At 35.4% G+C, this 19800-nt stretch overlaps 1 protein-coding gene across 6 annotated transcripts in view; it reads left to right on the forward strand.

Moving 5' to 3' along the window:
• LOC120427035 (dystroglycan 1) overlaps positions 1-19800 on the forward strand; it is a 239642-nt gene that overhangs the window by 118699 nt on the left and 101143 nt on the right. The window contains exon 2 of one of the 6 annotated variants that reach the window (XM_052710794.1): positions 16067-16108. The exons of the other annotated variants lie outside the window; for them this stretch is intronic. The gene's annotated coding sequence lies outside the window, so the exon portion shown is untranslated. The remainder of the gene's footprint in view (positions 1-16066; positions 16109-19800) is intronic. 6 annotated transcript variants of the gene reach the window in all.

The following is a 19800-nucleotide window of genomic DNA, read 5'->3' on the forward strand; positions in this document are numbered from 1 at the left end:
TTGCTGTGAACACGCTTGTACAACGGTCTTGTTAACACACGTGAGTTTGCACACGTGCAAATGTCACCACCCCGGAGAGATGTAGCTGCGATGACACGATCCTGTGGCGCCGAGGGATTGATTTGCGTGCTGACCAGAGGGGGAGTGGTGATAAATCATATCGCGCCCATAAACTGGAACGTGTGAAAACAAGAGTTGGTAATTAAGTGTCGCCCGAACACGCCAGGTTGGGTTGTTCATGTTAATTGAAAAGTGGATAATTGAAGGTTGCCGCCAGCCAAGATGGTGTTGTTATTGCAAATTGATGGATGGCATGAGCAGCTGAAGTTTATTTAATTTAGACAATAATTGGTTTCAGTCAAATTCTAGAAAAAAAAGTAGATTCAGCAGCTCTGAAACATGAGAAGGCCCTCTGCAGTAAAACAAACGATGATTGAAATTAATTGTCCTTAGTCAGCTTGTTGCACTCAGTTTTATTAGCATTGTCGCATTCCCAGTCCCATGCTCTTCATCAGAGTTAAAGTTCTGCATAATTTCGCTTGCCACAACAAACCGTTTCAACAAGTCATACAAAAAACTATGTCACCACATCAGAACATTACATTGCAGTTTACAAACCTCACTCGTTCTTTCTCTTTCAATTCTCAAAAAAAATGCAACGCCATGCATAAAAGTTAGTCGTTCGGAAATAAAAAGCGATCAACATTCAGTGTCCCGAAATGCGATGAAAAGTTCTGCCAGCAAAGTGAAATTGCATGCACCCTTTTCTGATCCTTTCGACTTTTAGCATTTTTCGCCCGAAAGCCATCAGAGTGGAACAGAAGCGTAATTATCACTGTTACATCGATAAAGTTTTTCCCTCTGGAAATGTGGGTGGGGATTTTCCAAGTGAAAATTCATTCACGCACAAAAAGCTCAGCTCAACTCTCTCCCTCTCCCTCTCTCTTCATAACGAGAAAAGTTTTTGCACTCCCAGCGATGGAAAACATTTCTGCATATTTTTGCCCGCGATCGCTTTTCATATCGGGAAGGATCCTTCGCGGGAAAGGGGAAAAGATTATACTTGATTTTGTTGTGCGCAAAAAAAAAGAGTGAGTCAGTTTCCGAAGTCGATTATTGCTTTTATCGAGAGTAATTTATCTGATTATGGAGGCTAATTGAGTCGTTCAGTGCGGAGCTGTTGAATGCAAGTGAAGCGAACATGTGGAACTTTCGCCATTTTTTATTATTATTAATTGAATTGTCATACAGGATATTATATAAAAATGTTTAATTTGTTAAATTACTGTTGAATAAACCCCAAAAGTGTATGATCTTAAATAATATTGGAGTTCTAATCGAATTCTATCGGCAAAAAATTAATTTATATAGTCTGCAGGAACAATTTTGAAATGTTTGGAGATTCGTTAAATTTTTTAGCGAATTGACCAATTTTCACTATTTAAACTATTTTATTTCAAAACATTTGAGATGAATCTGCTTGCGTACTTCTCAATAAGGCAATTGCAAATTTTATGTCCAGTTGTGTTTGTTCTTTTTTTAATGTGCATTTTTTGATAATTCCATCCTTACCAAAAAAAATATTTCAAATGGCCATACAAATTGCTACAATTTTCCTTTTTTAAACGAAGTTCCTGAGATACAGCCTCCTTACATTTAAATTTTGTGAAAAAAGCGTTTTTCTCAGTGTCGCCTAATAAGGCCTCATTTTTCAACTGACGATATCTCGGGTTTGATTTTCAATGTTGAAAAAATGAATGAGTTGTGAAATTATTGGCTCTTAAAAATAGTTTCATTCTTTTAGTCTTGCCTCATTAAAAAAATTGCAAAAATGTTAGATTTGAAATTTTAGTGAAAATGGAAGTCTAATCAACTAATAACAACTTGAAATGCATTTTCCTGAGTTTAAAATCATTTTTAACATATTTGGGACCGAGTTTTGCCTTCCTCACTGAGGTAAGGCTATAATCCTGCTCTAAAATTGAACTTTTTATTTAAAGCTCGAAAACCCACCTTGATGTATACTCAGAATCGAAAACTGAACAAATGTCTGTGTGTATGTGTGTGGGTATGTGACCAATAATGTCACTCAGTTTGCTCAGCACTGGTTGAACCGATTTTGACCAAACCAGTTGCATTTGACTTGGTTTAGGGTCCCATACGGTACTATTGAATTGTTTGAAGTTTCGATAAGTAGTTCAAAAGTTATATTTAAAAATGTGTTTTCGCATATTTTCGGAAGATGAATAAATGGCAGTAAAGTGAACCAAACATCATCATGTTATACATCGTTAGTTAGGTAATTGAAAGACCTTTCTAACAAGTCCAAAACATTGATAATCTGGCAACCCTGTCTCGAGTTATAACCACTTAAGTGATATTTTTGTACTTTTTTGTAGCCGGATCTCACTTAAATGTATTTAAACAATGTCCGGATCCATCATGCGACCCATCGTTGGTTAGGTAATCGAAAGACCTTTCCAACGAGTCTTAAACTTTGAAGATCTGGCAACCCTGTCTCAAGCTAGCACCACTTATGAAACTATTTTTAAGTCATTTTTTTCAGTATACTCCTTATTTATACCTACATCTTTGCCGAAGACACTGAATCGAAAAAAAATCCTTCAAGAGATACATATTATTGAATTTTCATAAATCATTTTTGTATGGACAGCTGCCAAAGTTGTATGGAAAATTATATGGACAAACTAATGATGCAAAATGGCTTCTTTGTGCATACCAAAGGTACCAAAAAAGATTCAGCAGGACTAAAAATACAAAAATTAAAATTAAAAAATACCTGTATCGCTCTACTGTCCGTTTTATTTACTCAACAGAACCATATTTTTTTTTCAAAATCTGTCACCATTCTTAAATGTAAGATTTCCATCTTTGCTTTAATATGAGGATACAAAAAAAGATTTTTTTTAAATTGCTGATCTTTATTACTTTTATAATAAATTTTCAGTTAAACTCAATAAAGTAATGAGGCTTTATGAATTATAAAAGCATGACAAATATTTGACAGGGTTTTATGTTTAATTTTCTAAACCAATATTTTTTTGCGATAAATAAGTGTTTAGTGGAATTTAAAAACAAACTCCTTTCAATTTAATATATTTGCATAATTTAAACCGATGGACCATTTTAATATTTTTTGAATATTTCAAATTTATCAGTTTAAAGTAAACTCTATGAAATGTACGAAAATGAAATATTGACTTTTCTGGCAATGCAAAAATTACCTGTGTTTGAAAACGAACGATGATTTCATTGAAAAATAAACAAGAATGATTTCATATCATTAATGATACTCAAGGCTGAGTGATGTTTTATTAAAGATTGATAAATGAAAAAATCTTGTTTCTAAGTTTATCGGAATTGTATCGTCTGTATAAATGAATAAAAAAATATGTTCGTGAGTAATTGTGCTGTAAATTTGCCGTGTTGAGTTTCCAAGTACTTAAATTGATAGTTAAATTTTTGATTGATGAATTTTAAAAGATATTTGCGTCTGTTTGTGCTCAGATTTCAGCATTTCCATTTTTTTTCTCCCTCTCTCTCTTTCCCACCTTCACGTCTCACTCAAGGCCCCGCAATACAAGGTGAGTCACACGGGCACGCACGCGAACGATATGTGTGACACGTTGCAACATGACTGTGCGCGAGCTCAAGATTTATTGGTAATCTTTACTTATTTTTTTATTACCCATCCCGACGGCACGACGGATTTTCCTTCAACTTGCTGTACTGTGTGCCTTGTACACTTCATTTGTTTATGAACCACATTTGTCTTCGTCTCTTGGGCCGTTCTTGTTATTTTCGTTTTCTTTCGCGGTTATGAGAACAAGTCGACTGGAACAAACGGCCATAAATTGGATTTTTTGTTCTTTTTCTTCGCTCCCTTTCAAGATGGAAATTCCTTATTCCTCCCCATCAGAAATTGGTACGAGCCGGGAAAAATCGGCCCCGGGAAAAGATGAATGCGACCAATTGATGAGTGGGGCAAAACGAGAAAACAAAAATGATTGTTTATTTATGGAATTGTAAATCATCGTCGCCATCTCCCGAGGAGCGAGAAGGGCTGCTGCTGGAAAAATAACACTGATTTTAATGGCCGGGGAAAGTGATTGTATGTGAGTGTGGGCACACGAGATTCTGACAGGGGGCAGCTTGCATTTGTTTGTGCTAGTTTTAATGCGTTCTACATTTCACTTTGCCTTTATCAGCACCCGAGTGGCGTCGTTGCACTTTGTTTGATGCCTTAAAGTTGCACTTTTCTGTGGGCGGTTTTATGTTACATGGGTAAGTGCCTATGTAACTTGTGGAAAATAGATTATAAATTTGTTTATGACTATTGTTTCAGAGACACAAGTTTGAAACTGATAGTGAACTGATGAGAGCATATTTTTTAATACTGATTTTTCAATTTAAAATTAATTTTGATCATTATTTAACTCAAAGAGCCAGTTGCACCTTAAAATTATTTTTTTCGTAGTTTTATAAAGATAAACTTGTAGGAAATTGGACGGACTTTTAAATAATTAAGTTTAAAAGATTAAGGAAATGGTAATGTCACGAGTTTTTACGTTAAATTTTTCGAAGAAATAGCCCTAGGAAAATAAAAAATATTCATCAATATTTTTTTTGAAAAAGTGGTTTAAACGTCAATATTTTCAAAAACAAATAACGGGAATCGATTTTCCACTAAAGTCAAATCGATTCTTTCATAAAAGTTTCCATATTGACCACAATGAATAGTCTTTGTAAATTTTCAAAAGCAGAACTTTTGGCATTTTTATTGGCAATCTTGTTGAGGTAGAAAAAAACTTCACTTGTAATGAATTAGTTTGTTAAAAAAATCAAAAATGAAACGATGGATAACGATAGTTCTTTCGTTATCGTCTGGACGATAACGATAATCCATCGTTATTTCGATAATTTTATTGGCGATAATTTTAACCACAATAGCTAACGATTACTCATTTTAAAAATATTGTTAAATCGACCTAATTCAATCATATCATGCCAAATTTTCAATGTTTTCACTAAGAATTTGTTTTTTTGAAAATGTAGTAAAATACTCAAAATTGTTCACAAAATACCGTATTTCTTCAAAAGTACTCTTTATTTTTAATTTGAAATATGGGTATCGAACGAAATAAAATGTTGTGTGTATTTTCACTCTATAAGAGTTTTAATTTTGTTAAAAAATAAAATTTTCACAAAATTCTCTATTTTTCTCACAAAATATCGTATTTTTAGAAAATAGGGAAAATATACCCTTTCTCAGCCTATTTCTATTATCGGCCTATCAGCACTTTGATCATGAATTACAGCTTTCATAAAGTGTTTTTGACTGTTCCAAAGTAATAAATAGCTCAAATAAAAGTGAGCAAGCAACTCTCCATTGTTGATGTATCAAAAAATGTTGATTCTATAGCGGAAAACTGCAAAAGTGATGAAAATTGGTCGAACGGCTTAGAGTGATTAAAATGGGTATAATTCCCCTACTATTTTTTTAATTTGCAATATGGGTATCAAACGAAGCAAAATGTTGTACTTATTTTCACTTTATTAGAGTTTTTCTGCAAAAAAAAATCACAAAATACCGTATTTTTGAATATTCTCATTTTTTTTATAATTTGCAATATGGGTATCAAACGAAGCAAAATGTTTCAAGCATATTCACATTTTTTGTCTTTTATATTCATAAAATACTCGAATTTTCACAAAATACCGTACATTTTTCGAAAGTACTAAAATTTTCCTGATTTTCAATGTTGGTATCAAATGAAGCGAATTTGCGTATGATTTTTCACTTTATTAAAGTGTTCTTTTGAAATTATTCGAAAGTACTACATTTTAATAAATTTGCGATATAGGTTGATACCAAGCAAAATAAAAAAAAATCCAACGCATTCTCAAATTTACTTTCAATCACAAAAAAAGCTGTGAATTTAAAAAAAAATCTGGCCAAAATCAAGGGAAAGGGCAAAAAAAAAATTAAAATGAAATTAAAAAAAAATTTAAAATTTGAATAAATTAAGCGTTTTTAAAATGCATTTTACACCTGCCCACATGTTTAGCAATCTATTTTTCTAATATCGAAGTAGTGATGAAATCTTTTTTTCGCCGAAAAAAAAAACCTGTGGAACTGTACAACGGAATTTCACAAAAATAAAAAAACTAACTTAATCCACCTATGTGGTTGGTGCATTTCTCACTCTTTTCCAACAATGGGTGATATGTGATATGATGGGTTCGGACACAAATTTCGTTTAATTTTCGTTAAGTCCCGGAATACAAAAAACACACAAATGCTCATAAGAGATGAAAAGTCTTAAAACTACTTTTAAAAAAACCATAACACAATAGAATGAGCAATCCTCACTTCATCCGCTGAAAGATGAGGGCAATTTTGACGCAACATTGCACGTGTTACAATGTTACACACACACACACCCGACATCATCATCTGCCTGCCATAATTCGCAATCCTGCGAGGGAGTATCAAAGAAATCGATTTATCATAAAAACCGGTACCCAGCACCACCATGTGGGGCTCTTTCCCATCATACGCGAGATGTTTTCCTTCTTTTTGTCCCTCGTAGCATTGCGCGATCCGCGCAATGAACTGTCAGTTGCGATGATGTACCTCGTGACCAGGATTCTGTAAAGGAAGGTTAGAACCCAAATTTCTTGATTGAAGGAATATCGAAGAAATTATACTGCTTTGATTTTTGATTCTGAGAAGAAAGACAAAATGATGCCAACCTTACAATTCTTGAAATTGTGGAACTGTTCCAGCAAATACTGTCAGTGTCAGCAGAACTTACTCCACAAAACCAGTATGATGATGGCGATGGTTAAACGCGGACTTTATGAGCTGGAAAGCTTGATGATGTGGACCAAATGTGTGCGCCCTTTGATGGTTCGGCCTTACATTGTTGCTCCTTTCTAGCAGCTATGGCCACTTTAGTAGATCCAATGTTTGGCCATTTTGCGTAATCCAGGAAGTAATTTCGAAGGAAATGCTGATCAACAGAGTTCCAAATTTCTTTTTGATTGCTGCATTAATTCATTCCTGCATTAACTTTGATCAGTTTCTATCGATGAAGAATTGTCATACAAAGTGCAAGGAACTTGAAAATTCCCATTAATCTCCCCAACTGCACTAATCGTCTGCCTTTACAAGCCATTTTATTGCATTCCCGGAGCCGTTTAACACTCTCCACATATTTGTACACAACTCGAACCAAAACACTACACAAAACGACTTTTACGACCAGCTAAAGTCGACCATTTCTCCCGACTGACTTCTCCAATACGCACACGGAAGTAACTGCCCTCAGGAGAAACCCAACTGTTTATCCACCCACACTGCTGCTGGCTAAAGTTCCCTTGAACCGAGTCTAGCTTGTGCAGGGAATGGTGCATTGTCGTCTGGAGCTGTTGGCAACGGCTAAGAGTTGGATCGCTGGAAGCATTAAGAAATGCTGAGGCTGCCGCCCGAAGCAATAACATCGGATGATTGATGTCGGAATTTTGCTGGTTTCTCAAGCGAGTTGCAAGGAAGGAGAAAAGACATCGATATGCGTTTCTCGTGGAAGAGGCAATGAATTGAGGGAGCGAGGTGCGCGATTCTGGCGAAGAAATAAATTGAATCGAGACGATTTACCGGTTTACTCAGCATCAGCAGCTTCAGCTTTGTGTTGTTCTCTTCTCGGCTTTTTCACCTTAAGCTGATTAGGTTACCCGGGCAGAATAAGGGACAAAGCAGTTTGATGAAGTCGTGAAAGAAGTTGAGGTAGGGTTACAATGAGAAAGGGATATAATGTTATTTGCAGATATTATCGCAGATATGAATATGACTAGGGCTACCAACTGTTTTTTATCTGTACCAAGATTATCAGTCCGTGTTATCTACTTCTGCTGTCAAACATATGCATAAAACTAAAAAAATCCTGGATATCACAACAATTCTTCTTGAAGGTTCCTATTTTGAATTCTTTTTATACACAGAAAAAAAAACCATGGTAATATTACATCTGGGAAGGGGTACATCTTTTATGTCAGAAAAAATGTGTATTTTTACCTCTGGAAATGTGTAATTTTACCGCTTTTCTTGTGTAATGTCACTTTTTCAGGTAAAATTACATCAAAAAAGAGGTAATATTCAACCTTCCAAAATTAAAGCTTCCAAATTTACATTATTTTTTTCTGTGTAGTCATAATTTGTGTCCACAGAAAAAAAAATCATGGTAATATTACATCTGGGAAGGGGTACATCTTTTATGTCAGAAAAAATGTGTATTTTTACCTCTGGAAATGTGTAATTTTACCGCTTTTCTTGTGTAATGTCACTTTTTCAGGTAAAATTACATCAAAAAAGAGGTAATATTCAACCTTCCAAAATTAAAGCTTCCAAATTTACATTATTTTTTTCTGTGTAGTTAAAATCAGTTTTTAAGTATTAAAATTTTATTTTTACGTCAACTTTTTCATCACTTCACCACCCTAACGAAATTCAAAATTTGTCCTTATGTTTTCCATGTGATTTTGTTCACTAAATCAGAATCTGCTCTCAGAATTGAGCCAAAATGTGAAAAAAAGGATTTTTGGTCATATTTATTATGTAAAATTTGAAAGGGGCGGTACGACATTGCTCTTACGGCCTTTCATTACACGCGTTTAAATGGGACGAAAGGCCGTAAGAGCAATGTCGTACCGCCCCTTTCAAATGTTGCTCCAGATATCAAAATATGACCGAAATCGATTCGTTTTTTTTTGACAATTAGGCTCAATTCTGAGGACAGATTCAGATTCAGCGAGCAAAATTACATGGAAACCATAAAGTTGGAAATTTCGTTAGGGTGGTCCATACACTTTCCCTTGAGAATTAGACATTTACAAATGAAGATACCTTGAGTTTAAAGAAAAATAACCCTGGGGTTTTTTCAGCGTTTATAGTGCTGGATCTCTTCTTTTGAAAGCTACCTGGTGTCTAAAATTTGTCTTAAGTTTTTCGAGATACTTATATTTTAAATTTGAATATTTTTTATTTAAAAACGGCTGTAACTTTTAACCCTTAAATCCAAATTTTCTTGTAACAAATTTTCTAAAGCTTTAATACTGCCGCTAAAATCACTTTTCTCGAAAACTTAACCCTAAATTGCTAAAATTTTTATGTAACTGATTTATGACGGATTTTCTCAAATGCTTTCTCTAAATTTGGTCGTAGGGGGCGTAGATTGCGAGATAAAATGTTGGTGTCTTCGACAAAGATGCTTGGATTGGCTAGTCCAACAACTTTCTAGAAGACAAAAAAAATCCCAATAATATTCCTGAAAAGTAGGATTTGCAAAATCACCCTAACCATGAACCACCCTAATTTTCAACCAAACTAAAAGTGGCCTATTTGCAACAACTGAAGACACCAAAGCTCCAAAACTTTACCATTTTTCGGAAAATCTATTATCCACTTAATTTTGCAATCTGGACCACTGTGCAATGGCTCAACCAATAGTACAATTTATTCAAATTTAAATGCCAGATAAATTTGAAGAGTTTTTTGAATTGTGTTTCCAAAACTTATAAAAATCATGAAATAGAAACATATTTTAATTTTAATTTTAAAATGTTCCAAATATTGCAGAATTTCAGCCTGAATAGAATGAATTATGAATAGTTTTTTTTTTAAATAATCCAATATATTAATTCAATTATTAAAAAAAAGTACAAAAATGTGTTTTGAACCATTTGAAAAATTAGCAATCATTAGGTATATTAAATAAGTCAACTTCAAATATTTTGAATTCTAGACACAAAAAAATATATCCGATTTTCACATCATAAAGGATGTAACACTTTTGCACGTCATTAAATATTTAAATTTAAATGCAATTTGGTGTAAATTTGCTGTAAACATGATTTTACTTGAGATTCAACAGTTTTCGTCGAATCTCAAGTTTACATCAACTGAGATTACATGTGATTCATTTTTTCTGTGTCGACTAAATTCTCATATTTTTTTCTGTGCACAAGAAAATTTTCTGCTTTTTATGAGAAAAAGCTTAAGGGGCGGTAAAAAAGATGTTTTTTCAGGAAAAAAAGTCAGTATCAAAACACAAAACAAGTTCAAACCTTTTAAAAAATTCGTTATAGTTGTTATATTTTGTGACAAATTTAATAAAAAAAACTGACCTAAAGCCAGCTAAAAAAAAATTGTTTGTTTTGACTTGAATATTGGAAAAATAATAAGCATTTTGAAAACGTAACTTTTGGATATTTTTGAATGCTTTTTTCAAAATTATTTAACAACTAACATTGCTCTGTACAATGAATGTTGACTATCTTGTGCAATAGCTCAAGTATTCTATATTTGGGTTAAAAAATAAAACAAAACAATTTTTTTTTTCAATTTTTCTTGTTTATTCCTTAAACATTTCCTCATTGTTCGGTTTCTACAAAGTTTCAATCTGATTATTTTTCTATTTTTGATCGCCGAGTATTCTTACTTTCTTTGTTTGGATTGATATTTTTCGGCGAATAATAACACAATTTTTAAACGTAAGAAAAAACGTTTAAAAATTGTGTTATTATTCGCCGAAAAATATCAATCTAAACAAAGAAAGTCAATCTGATTAAAAAAAAATAAGCAAAATCTGTATTAGAGGATAGCGCTGCACTTTTTCTACTATTATCGATAGTTAATTCTATAGTACTTTTTCAAAACAACCAATGCACCATGGGTTTCCTATGTTCACAGGACCTTTTGAGCAACTAATGGAAAATAATGTTTTCTATTGTTCCCCATCTCAAATTGACTGATCCAACAAGTTTTTAAAATAACAACGAAACATTTTTTCTGGGCCATTCTTAAAAAAACCAAAACTCTACAAATAAAATAAAAGGATTTAAATCAAAACAAAATGCAACATAAACAGAAAATATTTTTTTGAAAATGCATCATATTTTTTTGACACCTTAGGCTGGTACAAATATTTTTAAAAGTTTTTGTCACCCCCCCCCCCCCCCCCCCCTTCAAAATTGGTCCGAAAAATCAGGGGGCAAAAAAATATTTTTACAATAAACTTCAAAATTTCATTGAGAATTCAAGTGCAACCAACTGAAATCAAATTAAAATACATTCTCCTGCGTTTAAAATCATTTTTAGCATGTTTGGGTTTATTAAAAAATCTAAAGATTTTTTGAAAATTTTCGATGCAAAATCTTTTTTTTTCGATACAATTTTTGTTTTTCAAAATCTTCAGATCAGATCTTAGATTTTTTGAAAACTAATGATTGCAAAACAACTGAACTAGTGTAAAATGCATTTTAAAACACTTTTTTCATTTAAATGTGAAAACTATGACTTGTTATTTAAATTTTTATATTTTTTTATTTTTTTGCCCCCCCCCCCCCCTTGACCTCGGCCAGGGCCGAGGGACAAAAACTTTTTAAAATATTTGCATCGGCCTTATTGAACTATAAATAATTCATTTATTGATTATACATTTAGAGCGTATGGAGTATCACAGATAGTTGTTGTGTCTCATCTGGAATTTTAATTGTATTTTAACCCTCTACAACCTAACCCCGCCTTTAGACGGGCTTCGATATACAAAATCGCCAAAAAATCAATTTTCCAACCGATTTTTGATCTTTGAAAAGCGTTGCAAAGAAGAACTCCTAAAATTTTAGAAAATTTCAGGGTTGGAAGTTTAATTTGTTTTATGTGACTTTGCCAGTGTTTTTAAAAATGCAATTTTTTTAGGGGTCAACTTTGGCTGTGTCGTTTACTAACATTTCCTATATTTCCAGTAAAAAGAAGTATGCAGTAATTTTTGTACTGTCCCAGACTATGCACCTACGCATTTTATTACAATTTAAATGGAAATGGTGCCATTCTATAGCAGAACATGTGAAAAACATGCGAAAAATGGCAAAAGTGAATGTAAAAACGTTAAAAAATTAGATAGGCATAATGTAAATATATTAAGTGGTAGAATAGGCCAAATACTACTAAAAACAAACATAAACTAAACAAGACAAATGCAAATTCAATTACAAAAAATCAAACAAGAAAAACATAAAACAAGAGAAGTAAGGTTTTTCGTAGAACAAAAGTTTCACAAAAAAAACTCCTGATCACAGGAAAAATAAATATTTTCGAAAAAAAATGTGGGCAGTAGAGGGTTAATTATATTTATTTGCTAGAGCTGAGAAAAATTTATCTCTTTTAGCTTCTAATTCCGATATAAACAGTTTTCAACCAATTTTTTTCCAATTTGAACCAGCGAACCAAATTTCAATTAACAAAATTACAGTGAACATCTTCATCTAATCTTGAAAAAAATTAAAAAAATTGAAGGTTGAAAGAAAATGATTTACAACCACTTAAAATCCAACAGTCATAAACACCTCACTTTTCCTCGGGATCTTCCCGCGTAAAAGTGTCTCCCATTTGAACCTTTCTTGGTGGTACTCGTAGACAGGTCACCGTGCACAGGTCGCGCCATCAATGTTTGTGTGACTCATCTCTCCTAATGTGCTCCCCCCTAGTTTGCCCAGGGAGAAGATTTAATAGTTCGAGTGCATATATAGAAGAGGAGCCAACACGAGATTTCAGGAAATGGACGCCCCGCTTGATTATCACGGGACTCGTAAAACGATGGGAAAATACGGGGGGAAAATTATCGCCCGTCTATTTGTGTGGACCTTTCTACCTCCCACGAAAAGGGTCATTAAAATCCGGATAGATGGGCTTGAATGAAGGGAATCTACGATCGTGCCCGGTGATGACTTCGGAGAATCGTTCGACAGCTGGCTAGGTTGGAAGGATATTTGTGGAACTTTACGCATTAATTCTCCGTCACGAGCTGATGTCATTCGGTAGATTTCCCCACATGAGATTTCCGCCTTCTTGGCAACACTGCCAAGGGCAGAACGCTAGTCGTCGTCGTCGATTAGCAAAGACTTTCCGTACGAATAAGGAACTGTAATTTGCTGGCCCACACTCTCTCTCCGAGTCTTGAAGTCTTGGTGACTCATTAGGGGCGACATCTTGGCTGTCGAGAATAAATTGTCCAACTTTGAGGAAGGAGCCCTGCCCCCAGAACAAAGCCCCATAAAGACGTCCTGTTCTGCGATGATGAGTAAGAGTCGCACAATTGTTGGATTACCCGTCGGTGGAAAGTCACGAAGTCATGGCGTCCAGCAGCTGACACAATCGACATCCGCTGGTTGGGGTCTTGCAAATATCATCAGCGTGCTAAATAGTTCTGGAAAGTAGAAGCAGCAGCTGTCCATTTGAATGCTAATGCGAATCAGCGGAACCGACTCTTTGGAGTGCGGATTTATTCGATGAACTAAGACGACATCGTTTTGCATAAACAGTGATTGTTCGATGTACTGGAAGTGAGCAATGTTTGCCCTTGAATTTTGCAAGAGGAAGTGTGCTCTTTTGAGTCTTTGTTTGTTCTTGATTTTACTTAAATTGTCCTTGAACTTCCATTTTCCCTCCAGCTCGGTAATCCAAACCAATATCCACGAATCGTGCAAATCCGGGCAAGTTCATTTCCGTTTCTCAATTTCCATCATAAAACTCAGCCAACAGCCAACGAAACAATATAAAAAAGAACTCCACCCGCTATACATTTCATAGTTTACGTGACTTGGAAACATTGTGCCACTGAATTGCACTCCAAGAGCACCCCCTCCCTCGTTTCAACTTTTTTCACGGCAAAAAATCACCATCCACTTGACTTGCCGCCACCCAAACAAAACGTCCTCGACTCGGTTCAGGAAGGCAGCACTAAAGTTTGAAGAACAAGTTTTTTTTTCGGTGGGGAAAAACTTGCTCCTGGCGCGAGCAACTTTGACGTATGATGTGAAAAATCCCACCTTGTGTTCCCCTCTTGTTCTGGGATGTACAGATCCAATAATACGCCGGTGGCACGAAAATCCCCTTAATATCATTTAGAGGAAACTTTGCTAGACTGACACAGTTGAAAGAACAAGATTTATTTATGCAAACATAAATGTTTTCGGTACGACCGTCCAGTGAACAAATGTTCACAGTTTAATCGCCCGGTGAACAAATGTTCACGGTGCAATCGTCCATTGAACAAATGTTCACGGTACAAACTTCCAGTGAACAAATGTTCATGGTACAAACAATCAATGCACAAATGTTCACGATTCAAACGTCCAATGAACAAATGTTCACGGTACAAACATTCAATGAACAAATGTTCACGATTCAAACGTCTAATGAACAAATGTTCTCGGTACAAGCTTCCAGTGAACAAATGTTCGTGGTACAAACAATCAATGAACAAATGTTCACGATTCAAACGTCTAATGAACAAATGTTCACGGTACAAACATTCAATGAACAAATGTTCACGGTACAAACTTCCAGCAAACAAATGTTCATGGTACAAACAATCAATGAACAAATGTTCACGATTCAAACGTCCGATGAACAAATGTTCACGGTACAAACATTCAATGAACAAATGTTCACTGTGCAAATGTCCAGTGAAAAAATATTCGCGGTACAAAAGTCCAGTGAACAAATGTTTATGGTACAACCGTATGGTGACCAAATGTTCACGGTACAAACGTCCAGTGAACAAATGTTCACGGTAAAATTGTCCAGGGAACAAATATTCACGATGCAAACGTCAAGTTAACAAATGTTCACAATTCAAACGTTCAGTGATCAAATGTTCACGGTACAAACATTCAATAAACAAATGTTCAAGGTACAAACATTCAATGAACAAATGTTCACGGTACAAACTTCCAGTGAACAAATGTCCATGGTACAAACAATCAATGAACAAATGTTCACGATTCAAACGTCCGATGAACAAATGTTCACGGTACAAACATTCAATGAACAAATGTTCACTGTGCAAAAAATATTCGCGGTACAAAAGTCCAGTGAACAAATGTTTATGGTACAACCGTATGGTGAACAAATGTTCACGGTACAAACGTCCAGTGAACAAATGTTCACGGTAAAATTGTCCAGGGAACAAATGTTCACGGAACAAACGTCTCGTGAACAAATGTTCACGATGCAAACGTCAAGTTAACAAATGTTCACAATTCAAACGTTCAGTGATCAAATGTTCACGGTACAAACATTCAATAAACAAATGTTCAAGGTACAAACATTCAATGAACAAATGTTCACGGTACAAACTTCCAGTGAACAAATGTTCACGGTACAAACTTCCAGTGAACAAATGTTCATGGTACAAACAATCAATGAACGATTCAAACGTCCAGTGAACAAATGTTCACGGTAAAATTGTCCAGAGAACAAATGTTCACGGAACAAACGTCTGGTAAACAAATGTTCACGATGCAAACGTCAAGTTAACAAACGTCCAGTGAACAAGTGTTCACGATGCAAACGTCCAGTGAACAATTGTTCACGGTACATGTGTTGTTGAAGGAACGAATTTTTAGTGAACAAATGTCACTATCTATCAAACTATCAAATTTTGTTCATAGAACCATTCTTTTCTCAGTTCACCGTGAAGCCAATTAAGTATCAATCGGAAGTTCCCCCTAATAAAACCATTCTCGGAATCACACCGCGACGACGACGACTTTTACGAAAGAGTTGCCCGACTTGATTGAGGGGCGGTTGCCTCTCTGGAACCAGAGTTGATACAGTTTATAGTTTTTTTTTTCCTTTATCAAACTACCGATACACACCATCGATAGCGAACTTTTATGTAGTCTCTGGATTTTCCCGGGCGATGCACGTTGAAAGCTCAAAGTTAGGGCGGAATTTATAGGCACCATGAAAGTTTTTTTCTGATTCGGTTCGTGATTGGCTTCGCCTTGAACGGAATGTTGAGGTTTTATTGGACGGGGTTGTTATCTGTGATTTAGTGGGTGCTGGTGCCCTTGGTCGATTGGAGATGCCCTTTAAGATCGAGCGATTTACCGTAACACCTCTTTGAGTTTGATATTGTTCCTCCAGATGATTTAAAAGGGTTCGTTACTAATTGATTTATTTTCTCTTTTCTCGTTACAGGTTGGTAGAAATCAATTCGTCATTCTTGAACTTGGATTAAGAGTGAGTAGAAAACGAAACTTGCATGCAAGTTTGAACTCAGCAAAAAAGCCACATCCCTCACCTCGAATGTCAAACCTTAACGAATCTTGTCAACTCGCAGTAATTACCACAGGAAACCGCCCAGCACAAGCCATTTCCAGCGGACGCCAAAACCCGATACTGATTGATCAGTCTCGGTTCACCGCACTGAAAGGGCAACCCCGCTGCGCTGATGAGCAGTGATGTGAGATTTCGCACCCCCTCCTCACTCACGACTCATTAGCGAAGCGCCGCGAGAAGTGATATCGCGGCAGATCTGCCGCGATATTTCCGCACAACCGAGAAAAAACTCGGTCAACTCAACTAGAGGAGGTGTTGGTCATTCGATACACTAAAGGCAATCAATTTTGTTTGTTTTTGTTTCGCGGTTCAAATTACGGATAACATGATATAACGTGACTGCTCACCCGAAGCTGGACCAAGTTGATGACTCAATCAGAGTCGTGCATGGTGAGGGCACGTGGATTGTCACTTGGCGGTGAACTGTGAAAAATTCTCTACTTTCTTGGAAATAAATTTGATTGTTAAATATCGACCATTTTCTTGGCTACTCACTTGAATTACACCGTTTTTCTCACTACTCACTACTCACTAATCATTACTCATTACTCATTACTCATTACTCATTACTCATTACTCATTACTGATTATTCATTACGCATCACTCATTACTCATTACTCATTACTCATTACTCATTACTCATTACTCATTACTCATTACTTCATTACTCATTACTCATTACTCATTACTCATTACTCATTACTCATTACTCATTACTCATTACTCATTACTCATTACTCATTACTCATTACTCATTACTCATTACTCATTACTCATTACTCATTACTCATTACTCATTACTCATTACTCATTACTCATTACTCATTACTCATTACTCATTACTCATTACTCATTACTCATTACTCATTACTCATTACTCATTACTCATTACTCATTACTCATCACTCATTACTCATTACTCATTTCTCATTGCAAATTTCTCATTGTTCATTGTGATTATTTACTTTTTCCAATTTTATTACTAAGTTCTCATCAAAATATTCATCTCTCTACATAACTCTTCAACGCTAATATTTTTTCCTCATCAATCACGTCTCATTCATTACGGCAATATTTAAACAATTAACTTCAACATCTCATCGAGCAAAGTTTGTCAAATAATTTACACAATTTTTCTCTACTGCACTCGCCAACATTGCAGAAGCCATCACTCTGCGTGACGCCGTCACGTAACCCATCAGTTTAGCTTCTTCATCACGCCAGGGCCAGAAATGAGCAATCTTCCGTGTTTCTGGCAGAGCAAACAGCTAAATATTTACCCTTTGCCGCGGTGCATTGCACGTGGGTCGGCTTCCTGCCTTGAACTCTAGAGTAGCTCGAAAAACGTGCGTTGTCCGAGTCATCAAGTCTTATATGTGCCATCGATGGGCGAACGTCAGTTTGCGCAAACTTTGTTTACATCTGACTGGCAGGGATGGGAAAGTGAGCTCTCAAAATCTCAACTCATTTGATTTTTTCAAATCTCACTTCTCACTTTCACCATTGGAATAATCTTTATCAAAAGAGTTTCTTTGAGCACTCACAGAGAGAGAGAAAATCGAAATAGAACGAACTTCTCTTCTCTCATTTGTGAGATATTAACAAATTGAAAGAATGAGTTTTGCGATTTTTGAAAGAAATTTCGAAAATGATTTTTATTAAATCCGTTTTAATTTCTGGTGTGAAAATTTGATGAGTAATTGACGAATCAAAAATTATCCAAGTGCTGCCAGATTTTTTGAAAAAAAAAATTCTTTTTTTTTGTGAAAAATAAAACAACAATTTAATGATTCCCATCACTGCCTCTCGAACCCCTTTCGGTGCAACTTTGCTTGCACTGGGGCAAGTAGCGTGAAGCGTGAGCAAACGAAACGGAAATGGGCGTCTTTACCGAAAATTTGTTGATTCTGAAAACACTGGCCGACCATGGATGATTAACGCCAGCCGTTCGTTGTCATCGCGGTGTCACCGTCGATGACATAAGGTTTCGGGAAGTCCTGGTCAACGCGGAATCAACTCGAACGATGACAGACCTTGAGGTGAGGTCATGGGGAAAAGTTGTAGGTGATTTCTGTCAATTTTGATATTTTTTATAAAATTCTAAAAATTTCCTTATTTTGATAAAAAAAATATTTCAAATAAAAAAAACAATACATCACCAATTGAGGAAAGCTATCTTTAAACGACACTCATTAATTCCAATCAGTGATCACTTTCTTTCAACGATTGGACAAAGAGATGAAAGTCTGCCTTTTCCCAAAAAAAAATAACACTAATAAAGACATTTCACACGAACGTTTCTTCACCAGCATAAAAGCAAAATTTCAAAACAACACAAAGAAGAAGACACCCGATAAACCTCCCCAAAAAAGACCGCGCCTCATCATCACTGATAGTTATGCTGCCACGATGACGTAGACAATGCTGCGCCCATATGTGCAGCATGATATTTATGCTACCACAACCAAAGGTCAAAGAACCGAAAACTTCAGCTCGAAACTTTTTTTTTTCGGATCACAACAAACTCCAATGATGGATGCTGGGCCGTGTGGGTGCCCCCTCGTGGTGGCCATATGTGGCCATTCGTGGCCCAAAAGGGGGCGTTTAATCCGTCCGGAGAGGCCTGTGGAGCAAGTTTCTCACTTGGGTTGTTGTTCTTGCGGCGGCCGCAAGACTGGCAAAGTGTGGAAAATAAAGTGGAAAATTGGTTTGATCACGCCAACTTTGAGCGGAGAAGATTAAGAAGATTGGAACGGTGGAATGAAAATTAAAAAAAAATACAATAAAAAAAATATTTCACAAAATATAATAAGAAGAAATTTAGACAAAAAGTGGAAAGAAAAGAAGACATGAAGACAAGAAGACAAGAAGACAAGAAGACAAGAAGACAAGAAGACAAGAAGACAAGAAGGCAAGAAGACAAGAAGACAAGAAGACAAGAAGACAAGAAGACAAGAAGACAAAAGACAAGAAGACAAGAAGACAAGAAGACAAGAAGACAAGAAGACAAGAAGACAAGAAGACAAGAAGACAAGAAGACAAGAAGACAAGAAGACAAGAAGACAAGAAGACAAGAAGACAAGAAGACAAGAAGACAAGAAGACAAGAAGACAAGAAGACAAGAAGACAAGAAGACAAGAAGACAAGAAGACAAGAAGACAAGAAGACAAGAAGACAAGAAGACAAGAATACAAGAAGACACGAAGACACGAAGACAAGAAGACAAAAAAACAAGAAGACAAAGAAACGTTAGTCTTTTAGTCTTTTAGTCTTTTAGTCTTTTAGTCTTTTAGTCTTTTAGTCTTTTAGTCTTTTAGTCTTTTAGTCTTTTAGTCTTTTAGTCTTTTAGTCTTTTAGTCTTTTAGTCTTTTAGTCTTTTAGTCTTTTAGTCTTTTAGTCTTTTAGTCTTTTAGTCTTTTAGTTTTTTAGTCTTTTAGTCTTTTAGTCTTTTAGTCTTTTAGTCTTTTAGTCTTTTAGTCTTTTAGTCTTTTAGTCTTTTAGTCTTTTAGTCTTTTAGTCTTTTAGTCTTTTAGTCTTTTAGTCTTTTAGTCTTTTAGTCTTTTAGTCTTTTAGTCTTTTAGTCTTTTAGTCT

This window comes from Culex pipiens, chromosome 3, assembly GCF_016801865.2.
Source record: "Culex pipiens pallens isolate TS chromosome 3, TS_CPP_V2, whole genome shotgun sequence".
Lineage (NCBI taxonomy): Eukaryota > Metazoa > Arthropoda > Insecta > Diptera > Culicidae > Culex > Culex pipiens.